Source organism: Athene noctua, chromosome 7 (assembly GCF_965140245.1).
Source record: "Athene noctua chromosome 7, bAthNoc1.hap1.1, whole genome shotgun sequence".
Classification (NCBI taxonomy): domain Eukaryota; kingdom Metazoa; phylum Chordata; class Aves; order Strigiformes; family Strigidae; genus Athene; species Athene noctua.
This window is the reverse complement of record NC_134043.1, coordinates 30,953,110-30,967,827: the sequence shown is the minus strand read 5'-3', so window position 1 is coordinate 30,967,827 and position 14,718 is coordinate 30,953,110.

Sequence of the window (14,718 nt, the reverse complement as noted above, 5' to 3'; positions counted from 1 at the left end):
AATATAAATACTAGGATAGAGAACAGCTCAGTAAGATGATACCTTTTTTCTATCTAGCAAAAAGGCCACTTTTTCTGAGATACTCCTCTTTCTGATTCAGGAGAACACATTTTGTTGAAGCAGGGAGAAAAGATGCTGCTCCTCCAGATTAGCCAACCCCAAAGGAAGCAGCAAAGAGATCTGAGCCCAAATTGAGCAACAGAGAGACTTGACTCAAGCTCTCCAGCATACCAGAGAGCCCCACCATTACCAACCTGTCTGGGAAGTTTTTTCTTCTTGATGAAGTCTTTCATCAGACAATTTCTGACCAGCCCAGCTGCTGCCTTCCTCCCTAGAGCCTCACCAAAACCATCATTCCAACTTAAATACATCTTGTATTATAGTTAAAATGCTCATCAGGTGTTGGTCTTACATAGTTTCATGCCAATGCACCACAGCAGGGCCTCATACATACCAGCTCTGAATATTGATACGAATGCAAGAGGACAGACAAGCCCCAAGTTTCTGTTATTTTCTAGTGACTTTTGATGAGATATATCAGAAATATCAGGATCATTTCAGAAGTTGGTTGTACTTTGCACCAATAGCTGCATTTTGTGCATAATGTGTCAAAGAGTTGATAGCGGGAATGGCTGGAGTACCAGTTTATAAATAAATTAATTGCTTATAATTGGGAATGCTCCAGTAAGGGCAATTTTGAAAATACGTAATTAGGAATAACTCATCTTACAATAAACTTTTGCAACTTATTGACACACAAGTGAAAGCCACTTTGCCTGCTTTCCTGTGTGTGGAAGCGGTGGATGCTGCTAATGTATGCACAGCCATACAGAGTTTTTCTGTTTCTATTAATTGTCGGTGCCTCTCGGTACTGCATTTGGTTTGTGGCTTCAAGGTTTATTCCTCCCCCCGCTGATGGTTCCTATAACGTACACAACAAGGGGCTCCTGAATGTCACTTAAATGTTACTAGAGATGCAGCATTGAAACGCTGCAGCAGAGGCACAAACACTGTTATAAGCTTCATTTGTAATCTTTAAGGCTTTTTTTTTTTTTTTTGGCAGTTTATTCTTTCTTGCTGCAGGAAATAAAACATGTTTCCTAGCTGCACCGTGATGAAAAAGAGAAGATTTTAGTACTAATTGGATGAAAGGAACAGTGTAAAACTTAATAGAGAAAATAAATCTAGAAGGGGGAGAGAATTAATGCGTAAAAGTCCTGTGGGTTTCCTAAAGAAAGGAAATGTTTACCTGCCCTGAGTATGTGTATTTTGAAGGTACCTTGGCACAGTAACAAAACCGAGATCAGTGCAATACACCCTTCTATCAATATTTGCGCTTCAGCTCGTTCTCTGGGGTTGTAACATCATGACCATGAATTCCATTTCCTTGCTTTCTTGGTATGTGTGCTTGCCCTCAGCTAGACTCGGTATTTAAGGCACCTGGCCCAGAGAGAAGCCATCTGAGGGCAGCTGGTGGGAGGCGATTCCGGGCTGCCGACAGCAGATGTCAGCATTGCCATTTTCCTGAGGGGAGCAGGCCCACCCAGCGGCCCCCCCGGCTGCCTCCGCCAGGAAATTTTCATTGGAGGAGAAATTAGTAAAATAGTCACATCGAGAAAATATTAAACTAATAGGCAAGAGCATTTATTTTTGCTCTTCTGCACATTTTTAGGCGTTTAAAAAATATTAATGTTATTTAATGTCTTAGGATGGATAAAAAAGACAGCACTAAGTCTTTTTCCATCAGTTTAACGCTCTGTTGGATACTCTTTTAGGGTTTCTCTTTAACGATTTTTCACATCATGTGACTGTGAGAAAGAGCATATAACAAATTATTATTCCTTTGTTTGACCACTCAGGGTCTGACAAGGGCAAGTGGCCTCTCTTAGCCCTACTCTCCAACAGCAAGGGCCGCACCTATAGCGCTGTGCATCTGTTTCACCGGCCTGGGATGGCTTTCCGATAAACTCCCGTGCCTTGCAGGAGGCTGATTGCTCCTATTCTTGAATCTCTGAATATCAGCGGCTAAAGCATCCCCCAGGTCCATGCCCCCAGCTCGGTTCTGTGACAGGATCTGCACATATACCTCAGGGCTGCATGGCGGGGTGCAGGGACTGGGCAGAAGGCTCTCTGCCTGTGCAGATATATTCTTTGCTTTGCATTAGGGTGGCAGCATTGGCCGCGCAATGGGGACTTGCTGCATCCCTGGCTGTGCTGGCAGGAGCTGTGCACCCTGCACGAGCTATAGGTGCTAAGCTGTACAGGCTGTGCAAGCAGGGGAGCGCAGGGCCAGCTGTGTGTGAGGACACAAAGCAGTCCAGTAGCATATGCACCACCAAGCCCTGAAAAACTCCCCCAGAGTCAAGGTTTCACCCATCTGAAATTAGAAGCATTACTTTCTTGACAGTTCTGGGGTATTTTGTGGCATGAAGTAGCCCCAGGCAGCCCATTCATGGCCAGCTGGTATTCAGCGAGCTGAATCTGAGCATGGTATTTGACATAGAGAGGACACATGTGAGCAACCAGCCCTTCTTGTCCCTGCTGCCCCCTCCTGCTTTCAGCATTTTGGAAAGGGAGACGGATGGAGTTTGGGGACAGAAATTTCCCGCTGGGGTGGAGGGCGGTGATGCTAACGAAAGGGACTTCATCTGGAGGACACTTGAGTGAGAGCAAAAGAGACCGATTGTCTGCCAACACCACATCCCCATAAGCATCCCTGTGCCTTCCAGGTGTGGTGGGAAAAAGGGGATGTCTGGCAGGAGGAGGGGAGCCAGGGAAATGGAGGAGAATCAGAGAGAGGAGATAGTGGTGCATTTATTTACATGGGAGGTTTTAAAATGATGATGGAGTGCAATCGCTGGTAAAGATGAGAAAGGATCATTCACCTTGTAAAATTTCTCCCCTCCCAACTTCTACCACAGCCCCATTCGCAGCAAATGTGTTTTCAGGAAGACATTCCTCTGCTTGTGGGATTTCAGGCTTTTGGATATCTAAAATTAATGCTATATTGGAGAGACTGACACATCCAAAGTCTTGCAATCTTGCTCCACCAGTCCTCTGGGATCCTGAAGCGGCATGAACTATTCTGCCAGAGCTGTGCAGTGCTGTAACATACTTAAAATTTCATTTTAATTTTCACAGGGCTTTGAAGGCCTGTAGCAGCACCATTTATGAGCAATGTAGTCTCCTTTCTCTTGCCCTGCAGTGTTTCACTGGTGGGAAATACCATTTGAAGATTGTCATCATCACCTTAAAAATAGACTCACTGGCTACAGTTTTTGGAGCAGCTGACACTTTCATTTTGCTCTTTTTGAACTTCAAACTCACAGAAACCAGAAGCCTTTGAATGATGTGAGTCTTCAGATGGTGCATGTGGTATGAAAACCACAGCAAGATCAGAATTTCCCATTATAATTACACACAATTGTTTGGACTGATCACAGCATCCTTCATTTCTGTGGTAATTACACTGGCCTTGAACACCGTGTACTGACATCCCGATGTCTTCCTGATATTCAGTAACTGCTTCTGATCAATGCTGATGTGAGCGAATTAAAGTTAATAATATTGCCTCCTACTAGGGCAATGGTTGCTGGGCTCTAATTCAATCCTGCTAGCTGGGAGCCAGCCTGAGCAGGTGCTTTCACTTTGGATGTGAAAAGAGACATGATTTAAGGGCCTGGTGAGGAGGCTGAGATGTTTTTTCTCCTGGAAAGGAGGGAGAAGAGGTAGGTAGAGATTGCATATTGGAGAAACACTTTATTAAATGTGTTTTTTAATATATGTTTTAGGCCTTTTTATTAGTATGATAAATATTAAAGAAAGGATTTTAAGACTGAAAGGTTTCACTTGGTTTTGCTTTTCTGTAATAGAAAGAGAAAAAAAATGCTTATTTTAATTTTCTTCTATGTTATAAATAGGCCATGTTAGGATAGGTAGCTTTATAACAAAAAATATATTTGTATGGTGCATGAACCAGCACCAGAATGTTTTTAAACTCATATATATATATATATATATTTATATTATTCTTGAAGTTTGGGGCCTGAGTTTACTGTTGTCCTGAACTTTGTTCACCTCATTACAAAGCAGATGCAAAATCTAATTTGTCTTTGCTCTAGATGGCTGAAATTAAAAGCCAAGGTACTAGTGGAAATGACAGCACAAGACAGCTGGCAATGGCTCCCATTTCTTGCTAGTACTTTCCTTTTAGTTGGGTCCCCTTGCAAACTGACAAAAGATATATCTTTGCAAATCATTTTCTAGCCTGCACATGTGTTTAATTAGTCTCTAGTCTTCATAAGGAACTGCAAGGAGGAAGATAATTATGCAGGCTTCATGCTGTTTTGAGCTCTTGTGCTTTGCAATTTCTTTTTCACTGTTCAATTAAAAGTTAAGCACTTTTTGAGGCTATCCAAGTAGACAGCTATTGATTCTTCACTTGGTAGCAGAAGCTCTTCTTATAGTTTGTCAATTTGTAAAGTTGCTGGTTGGGAGAGAAGCTGGGTAGCACAACATCCTTGGGGACATACCACAATGAATTCAAGGAGTGAGCTACAAGATGGTCTCACACTTAAAGCCCAAATATCTGATAATTTAGAAGTGCCTTGCTTTTTTTAAACTTTAGAAAATATATTTCTTGTTAAATAAAAGGATAGTTGGTGATGTGTGGACAAGTTTTGAAAAGATCTTACTATGTGAGCCAGTGCACTGAAAGCTGAGGAATTTTTAGGTGTGTCTATGCTTGGAAAAGAGGATCCGTGGGCTGTTCAGAAAAAACTAGTTCAAGACCCTTTACCTATATTGACGAGACACTGGTAAGGTAGTGCTTTGTATAGTTATAAGGTAATCACCCTGACAGCTCTCTGGGACAGACAAGAAACAGGAGTAAAAGCAGTGCTTGGACTGTGGTTCTGCTTGGTGGGGTTCCTGGATCTGCCAGTGATGTGTGTTTTTCTGTACAGGATGAAGTGCCGCAGGGAGGAGGGGGTACTCTGTGCTTTAATGCACAATTTAACTACCATGTACATCTTTGCTGTATGCACTGCTTATCTGCTTTGGAGAAAAGAAACATGTTGTTAAAGATTTACTGTCTCTCCTTCACTTGTGGACAATATACACATGTCCTCAGTGGCTATAGTTTATTATTGCCACAGGGGATGAGTTGATGTGACAACACTGGAGGTGAGAAGGGAAGAAAATAGAAAATGTTTGAATTTTTTGCTATTAATGGGTTGCCTTGGTAATGTTTGGTCTGTGGAAATTTACTCATTTTTTTCATGAGTAAAGTTTCCACAAGTACCTAATGCAAAGAACATTCACCCCCATGGGATCTTTTCCTTTATTTTAAGAGATTTTGAATGTTACCTCTAATAAAGCAACAGCCAATACACTATTAGAGGAACTGACACAGCTAAAATAGAAATTCCCCATGCAGAAGTAAAGATCTTTATGCAGTAATGGCTAAGGAGTAAAGAGGATGGTTCAGATGAAGATTATAAATATCCCCATTAAGGGCCCTCATTTTTACTGATATAATTACAGAAAAAGCAGGGAAATTTTATGGGCAAAGCTGACAGTCCTCATACAGGCTTTCAGCATTTATAATGGCACATAGCTTAATGGTGACTAAGTCAAACAGTGCCTTCTGTAAGTGTTCAGTTGTGAAGATCCTCTGCTCTACCACTTTTTCACATCTGATCTACTGGATATGGGCTGTGCTTCACGGCCGCTGGGTACAAGCTTTGGTGTTGAAAACACCTGAGCCTGGTCCAAGTTTTGCTTAGTCTTTTCTCCTAGGCAGCTTTAAATGGTGGCTATGGCTGGGAGAGCAGGGAGGCTGCAAATGGAGGGTCCTACTTCTTCAGGAGATTCCTCTCACCCTCATGTGTTGGGGATCATGGGCAGGAGAGGGCTATGAGCTGCTTACAACAACAACATTTTAGATCTACAATAGTATAGCTCACTCGGTCCTAATTAGCTGTGACCAGTGGAAACATAAAGCTGACGCAGTACTGTGAAAGAAACGTAACTGAAAATGTGCCTAGGAGGAAGGCTGTTATAGAAATACTACAGTAGGAGATGAGTCTTTCTTTAATTAACAGATTTATGGTACAGTGAGTGTGTGATGAATTGAGATGGTATGGTTAACTGTGGTGAACAAAGCTGTATCCTAACAACCAGTGGCTCTATAAAACTACATTTGCAATGAAATGTCATCACGCTTGATAACTCCAGGGCAGACTAAGCTGCAAAGCTGAGACATGTGTGCAAGAAAAAATGTTCAGGCATGGAGACTTTGGCTGGCTTTACAAAGTCCTTCTGTGAAACCTGAACCCAGAGCTGGTTTCCAGGTTTTCATGCCAGTTCAGACTGGATTTTCAGAAGGAAGCTTTCGCTCTGTATGTATTGGTACTGTTGTTGTACCCAGACGTAGCCACCAATTTCATCAACATTTTCTCAATGTTGAAAATCTGTTACTTGTTAATATTAATTTGCACTAATTGTAGTGTTAATTAAATGCCAATTAAAACATGGTGTTCTGTGTAATAATGAAACGGGCAAAGTGCTTTAATAGTCACAATTTTTTTTTCATGTAGGGACTGCACTCTTCACTGGAGGGTATTGGGGGACGGCTGAAGTTGGCTAGAAGGCACTCATCTCCCTTGTACAGGTGGAGAGTGAGACCACTGGCAGGACTGTAGCTGGAGATGCCTGAGGTTTTTTTTCAGGTGCCATCATGCTATGAGCCCAATTTCATACAGGGTGTCTTGTGGTGGATCCTGGAAACTGAGACAAGTGAGATGTCAGGTCTGCAAATAGTCAATTAAACATCTTGGAGTTGTACAGAAAACCAGTGCTCTGTTAGGCTGCTTGTCATAAAGCCAAAATCTATAGGGCTATTTTGCCTGCTATATAATTTAGTGTGCAAAGTTTTGAGGTTATTTCTGCATTCCTCCTGTGTTTAAAACTGCTGTTCATTAGGCACAGTTTGGGAGGAATGATAATATTTTTGAGTTAGACTAGTTAGGAAAAAAATGGATTGTGTTTGGTCCTACCTGTCTTCCTTCAGATATAAAAGGATTTGGGTTAAACATCACATTTACACTGATCTTGCTGGCCATTTAGTATGAAAAAGAGATTGGGGGGGGGAAGTTATGTTTTTACACTTCTTCATCAGAATTGCTATTTAATACAAATTATCTTTTTCCTGTGCAATTTAATTGCCAAAACTTCAGCCATTTCATTTGCACAAAGTAAGGTAACCCATGGGATATTATACAGATGTAAGAAATAGGTTCTCTGCACTGTCTTAATATATTTATAATAGAGATTCATGCACAAATTAGGTGAAAACAGACTTAACCACGTGTTTATGAAGTATGGCAAATCTAATTTAGAAAATGCGAGGATGAGGAAAACATTGCTGACATCAACTTTACCTTCCTCAGCCTTAGATTTGCTGGGCAACAGCATATTGTAGCTATTTCTATTTTTATAAGCTTTGTGCAAATTAATGTGCCCTGTGGCTCTTGAAAAGGAAATAACAAGTAGTTTCCAAAAAGCTGGTGATTTAACTTGTGATGATGAGAGCCTATGAGTGATGACATGATGGGTTCAGTTCATTAGCTCCGGTCTTAAGTTGATTGGAAAACCTCATCTGATTTCACTGAGGCTGGGCCAACAGGTTGTTTTTTGCCTTTAGCCGCAAGTAAAATCACTGTGTGATGTCTGCATGCATGGTATACACAGTGATTTTTAAATTGTTAATTCTGTAGTCAACATGTCTCACTAGGTTCAGTGGGTGCTTGTTGGAGACAGAGACTTGAATTGGAAAAATGGACCGTGAAGGTGATTATTTCTTTCTGAATTATTCATTGGGGGATCTTCTGCTTGTAAATGAGATAAAGGTCTTTGACACAGAACCTGACCACATGCCAGTCTGAGTAATTGCTGGCTCACTGTGAAATCACCTGGCGAGGGCTAAGCAGGGTGAAGACATGGCAAGAGGCTCTGCCTTGCCAATTGGAGTGCAAAAGGCAGGCTGTCCAGGTTTAGAAGTGTTCCAGCTGATAGGACAAAAGGTGTCTGACATTGTGTGATGTCTGCCAGGACAGCTGAAGGCAGGCATACACTTTGCATTGTGCCACACATGCACACTCCCTCCTGAACAGAGAGAGAGGGAGGAGGAACTCGGGTCTGGACAGCTATGTATGCCTGCAACAACTCTAGCTTGCTCAGAACCTGATTTCATCTGTAAAGATGTTTTTTGTCCACAAAGTTGTTTTTTTAAAGCAAGTGATCTTGCCTTCTGTAAGAGTGGGAATTACAACTGCAGTCACTTGTCATATGTTCAACAATACTGATTTGTAGTCCCTAGCTTGTGAAAACCAATGTTTCCTTCTGCTTTAAAAACACTTTTTATAAAGTGTACAAAGTGAAAATTGCACATCTGTGATGGAAACATCAAAAGTGATCTGTATGTGCTACTTGGCCTACTTTCTTTTTCCTTTCCACACTTTGTTTCACATTTCCCACTATTATATGGAACAGACTATAGAGAGCTATGCACTGATGTGGGGTTTGAATTGATTCTGGCCCTGGGAAAGGGCAGTGGATATGGAACTGCACATTGCTGAGCTGGTACTGGACAGAACCATCACCAAGCGCAGCAAGGTGAGTTGTGGATCTGTAAGGGAGAAGATGGGCAGACAGATGGTCACACTGGCATGTGATGATACTTGTATTATGTCCCAGAAAAACACAAATATGTGTTCAGAAGTTGAAGTGAATTTAGGTGAGGGAATTTTGATCCTTCTGACCCAGCTGACTATTTTGAAGGGTCAGAAATGCCTTTACAGGGGGTTATCTGTTTAAAAAAAAAAAAAATCTGGTTAATTCAAACAGATAAATTTGTAGTCCTTAAACAACTGTATCATCTTAACTTCCACTGCAGTAAACTGCTATTAAAAGTAAGGCTACATTTCTCTCTGTTCCTAATCAGTGGAGAGGAATCAGCAGCCCTCAGACTGCCTTGTATATGCATGTTTTAGACAGCTGGCTGCCTCAGGATGGTAGCATAGTAATCAACACCCAGAGTATGGAACTGTCTCATCTGGTCAAAATAGCACTGAGAAGAGTTGGATTTGAAATGACATCCTTCTGGAGGGTTTGGGTACCTCACCCCTGACTTCAGGGAGTGGACTGAGGGAGGGTGGGGGCCCATATACAGCAAGGCTCTCTGGATGCTGGCACTGCAATTGCTCTTTTCAGAAAGGGGACAAAGCTGGCAGAGTCAATTTTAAGGATTCGCAGTCAGTGAAATCCTGGAGGATTGTCCTCTTGGTTTCAGGTGCCTGGATCCCTTTAGGCCTCTAGATTCTCAGCTTATTGTAGGGATTTGGCTTTAAATTATCAGGAACATATCTGAAGTATAAAGTAGCATGAAATATAGTAAGTGTTTATATTAAGTTAAGCTTCTGGTGTATGAGCCTAGCACATTTTAAACCAATTTGGGCATCTTCAAATGCAATGCCGGGTGCTCAAGATTTAGGTGTAGTTTGAGAAGCTGAATTTCCAATATTTGCTCATTCTATTCTATACCAAAAGGATCAAATGGCTTGATAGCAGAAGTTATGGCTATGCTGTAAGCAATATGAAGGTAAAAGCAAAGAACTTAAACATAGCATTTTCAGACTTCAATTTTGTGGCACTTCAATATTTAAACAAAATATTACAAAAACCACAAAGCAAAGCATTGACATTTAAGTATAGGGTGTCAGTATTGTACTATTGCTTTCATCAGACATACATGAAAATGAAAACTATAAAATGCTTCATTCACACCACAAGCTGCATTCAGTATTGTATATAAAAGACTTTTTTTAAAAAAAGTCATCATTTAGCCAAAATGTTGGATATTTACAGAATTGTTGCCTGAAGTCCTATATCTCTGTTAATAATAACAAACCAAAAAGATGGACATAAAGACTGTGCAGTCTCCATTATATATTTCTACACAGAAACTAGTGTACCCTGCCATCCTCAGCTGAGTTAAGACAGGTTAGAGGTAGATGACTTCTAATTATTTATACCTTCACATTCTGTATGTAAGAAAACGATGCTGCACTAAGAAGCAAAATAATAGAGAGGAAATTAAAATTCCATGCTTGGTCTTGATCATTGTGACTGGCTTTAAGCAGTTAGTGAAATGTTTGGCCAAATACTCTGAGAGCAAACATTGCTTTTGGCTACAAATACCCTGCCTGTTCTTGTCCATCTTGCATGAAATTCTGTGACATCTCAGACCAATTATTTTTTAAAAAATTTCCTGGCTGTTTTCTTGGAACAGGAACACGAAACATCTTCTAGGTGTATCTCTGAAAGTATATGTGTTGAATACCCAAGGATTGTCAAACTTCTAAAAGCACAAATGGAAATCGTCAGATTTCAAAGGAGATTGGTCAGAACAGGGAAAACCCAAAGCAAAAAGAAAGCAATGAGTCCAAGTAAGGAAAGCAGCAAAGAGAAGGCGAACATGTTTTGGCGCAAGAAGGGTGAAAAGAAGTGAAGTCATATGCGCTCTGTCTGATTAAGATACAGATAACTGGGAGAGGATTGGGTGCAGGGAGTAAATTTAATTTTGGTGAAGCACCCAACAGTCTTTAAATCACTTATGTTTTTGCTAGATATATTCCTTTATACTTTTAATCAGACTTTGACAGAGAAAATTTGGTTATGTCAGATCTTAATGTGTGCATATATATATACTCAAAAAAAAAAAAAAGAGCAGGAAATGAGCTAAAATGATTCTGGCATGTGTTAATTAACATGAGACTCAGACTTCCAATGGGAAGATGCATTACCTGAGTAACAAGCAGTAGATTACTTGGAAGCATGATAAAATAAACAAAAGTAGTAATTCCTGCTAGCTTTTCTGTTGTTTGTCACTGAGTTTTGTGTGTTTTCTGACATGATGGCATCTTAATTCTTGCCTGTATTACTAAGCACAGATTACAGTAATACTGCACTTTTTTCTCTGGTCTTTTGTTTTTAAGGATGGTGGCTTTCCTTTTTAAAACTGCCACAAACATTTTTTTAGCTTATAGCAAGAGTGTATTAGCTGCTTTGTGGTCAGTTACCTAAATTTGAAAAGCACATTAAGTAAACTCAATTTCAAAGAGGAGAAGAGCATATGAAATGAAAAGCCTCTAATTATCAGGAACAGATGATCAGTAGTTCCTGTAAACTGCATAAATAACTTTGTGTTCATAAAGCTGTAGTTTAGAGAGGACGTGGATCACAGTTCTAAAATAAAAAAATACTGTATGTCACCTGTCTTCTCTCTCTTAGCAGAATTTATTCTTGTCTGTGATGCAGAAATACTCCCAAATTTAGTACATGGAGAGCCAAAAGTTACCATCTGTCCAATGCTCCTGAGAATTTTCAAAGGCAACAACAGCAGAAGACGTGGAGGCTGTAGTTCTTGAACAGCAGCATCTGTGTGATAGAATAACTCTTTTATTATACATTACAGTGTACAGGCTAGACTGTATACAATTACAGTTCCAGTATCTGCAGTGGAAAACCTGCACTTCACAGTACTGTGCCCTGTGCAACCTGTGCTGTGGGATCACACTGTACCAACATCGATCTGCATTATCAACAAAACACTTGACAATTCACTCCCAAATTCTTCTGTAAGGGCAGTCAAACCTTTTCATACTTCTGTTTGCACTCATATTGTTGGGTTTTGATCAGAGCATTGTCTCATTCTTTCCTGAGAAAGAGCTGTGCAAAATTGAGGCCAGACTAAATTTTAGAAACTTATCAAAGAAAAACAGCTTATGGATTAGGTGATTAAATAGTATGACTAGTATTTCAGCTAATGTTAGTTATGCTTTTAATAAAATCCTTAGGAGAACGAACAGCAGCTGTAGTGCTGGACTATTGAGAAACTGACGTTCTTGTTTTCATACAATCTCAGCTCAAACCCTTCTTTTTGGAAACTTAGTATATTCTAGATCTAGTTTATGGAAATATCTGGAAATTTAGTAGAAGCTTATACACTGAATGTTTTTCTGTGGAGACGAAGTAGTACTACATTTAATAACTTCAGCTTACCTCTGAATGCCAAACCTCTAGTTTTTTAGTATTGCTTTTTGTAGCATGCAAAAAAATCCCAAACTAAGACTTTTTTTTTTTTTTTTTTTTTTTTCCCTCCTGGATTAGCTTTTTTAAGGTTTAAAATACTTGAGGATCATATGAACACCAAAACAGGAGTGAGGAAAGAGGCAGGAATGTGCAGCAGGAGGCAGAGTAGAAACTTTATTGATTTAAGCTGTCACAGGATCATATTTACTGAAAATCCTACTCCATTTTTTAAAGCACCCCATTCTGTTATGTTTAAAGCCCTGCGAGGTTACTATGGCCCCTCAGCTTTGCAAATATGCCCTTTATAAATATGAAGACCTTGGCATTACAGCTACTACACTGTACTTCATACTGTAGTCACACTGCATTTGGCAATCATTACATCTTTACATTTTTGTTCAAGTACCATCTTTTTGAGACTGTTGTTTGTACTAATCAATTACTTTGTTTCCTTTATCAAAACTACCTTTGGCATACATTGTTACAGGAAAAAAAAAAAAATCCTGCTCCTCTAATTTTGGAAAAGTGAGTGTATTTCCCTAGCATGGTAAAAACGTTGATACTTTCCAAGAACAAACGTTTCATTGGATACAATGTTCACATCCTTTGGAAACCTGTATGTGCCACCTCCTTAGAAACTTCTATGGGAAGTCTGTAAAATAAATACATGCAAAACATAGGGAAGTATAACTTCGCACTCCCTTTTCCCTACCTTCAACACACTGCATGTAATGCCATCAGTTAAAGAAACTTCCCCTGTAAGATTTTTTTTTTTTTCGTTTCGGAGTCTGTTGCAAATATCCTTGATGTGATTCTTAGGATAACTGTTAGCCAAATTCTGTGTGTTACTCTGTTGTTGTACAAGCAGCTGCCAGATGGTAATGTGGAGAAAATACATTTAACGTCAGTCACCTAACTGGAAGCCAGATGGCACGGCAGAAGTTGGAACAAGATGTCTGCCAACTCAGTCTGGCTTCCAGCTGTGGTCCCATGCTCCACCATGACCATGTGGACAATGGCCTCGGCTCACCATGACACTGCCTTTCTAGTGCTTCTGGCCATGCTATGTGCTCATTCAAACAGCTGAGTTGATGGCATTCCCTCGTCCTTTCTCCCCAAAAGCTGCACTGAAGAACAATCAGAAATGGGTGTATAAAAGTCAGTGGGGCAGATAATTCTTTGCTGGCTGCTTGTCTGTCGTGATGAAGTGCATAAACTGGACTTTTTGGATGTTTTCCTGCAGGGGAGGGAAAGTCACTGAAAGTAGCTTGCATGGATGTTCTGGATTTTTAACTCAACTTGTCAGGATTGTAGTCAGTTTGCTTGTTTGAATTGAGTAGGAGGGGATATTTTGCTCTGAATGAGAGGATAGTCTCACAGCCCTTCAGTTGGTGGCGTAAAGCTGGAAGAGTATCTGGCCCTTAGGGCTTGGGAGCATATGCAACACTTCTGGAGCATTCCAGTTTACCCAGTTCTCATGAATGATCTTTTTCAAATACTGTGACTTGTGTGGCTAAGGTGCATGGCTTAGTCTTTGCTGTGTGAGAAAAGTAAACAGTCTGTCTAATGAAATGCTCAAGCTACAGCGGATGCCGCTTCTGTGTCTTTCCCACGAGAAGTTATGGGATATAGTAACAACACTGCTTATTGCCATTTGGGAGACGATAATAATTTATAACTCAGACTGTTATGAGGCTATAAAGCAGGGTGAATTGGCTGTTTGGAATTCAGCTTAGCAATAACCAAATATAATGTGTTTATGGTAGGTGGCTTTCAACAAGGTAGAGAGAAACACGTTGGCTGATTATGCCTTCTGAAGGAAAATTATTCTATCAGGTCACTTATATAGTCATGATGGGATGACATAAACAGTTTAGAAGTTGCCAGTGAAACACTTTCCAAAAGCTTTACACCTTTGGAAAATAACAATCAGTGACCAGCCAATTCTTCTTTAAAAGCAAATAAATAACGGGTCCATTAGGATAATGACAAATCACCATATAGGGTAGAACTGGTTATCTTTTCAACTGTTTTTCATAGTAAGTACCATTGCAATGACCATATCTGACTTTGAAAATGCAAGCCACAGGACATCCTGAACTACCTGGTGTCTGAATGTAGAATGTAACTTTTATGAGGAACTCTGTCATTGCTAAAACCCTCCAGGAACAGTTTCCATTATACTTGGAAATGGGCCAAATAATTACTTGTTAAAAATGCGCTATTTGGTTTTAGTTGTAATTTATTATTATATAATTCTTGACATGGTTGGGTATGTTTGTATCTTTGCGTAGCCTTTTTTCTCAAATCTATTAACCATGCACTTCGATCAAGCTGTTTAAATATTCCTTTAATAAACCAAGAAGACTGGGATCCTTTTGTCCTTTGCTATTAATAGTTGTCCAGTCTTAATCTTCTCTGAGCCCTTTTTAAGCTTTCATCATCCGCCTTCAGTTGTGAATACCATACATTTCCATATTTTAGTGAGATAGACAAGTCCTGTGAAAGAATTGTAGGGAGAAGTTAGGCCTGTAGAGACAGAGAAAACTCACAGAAATGGTATAG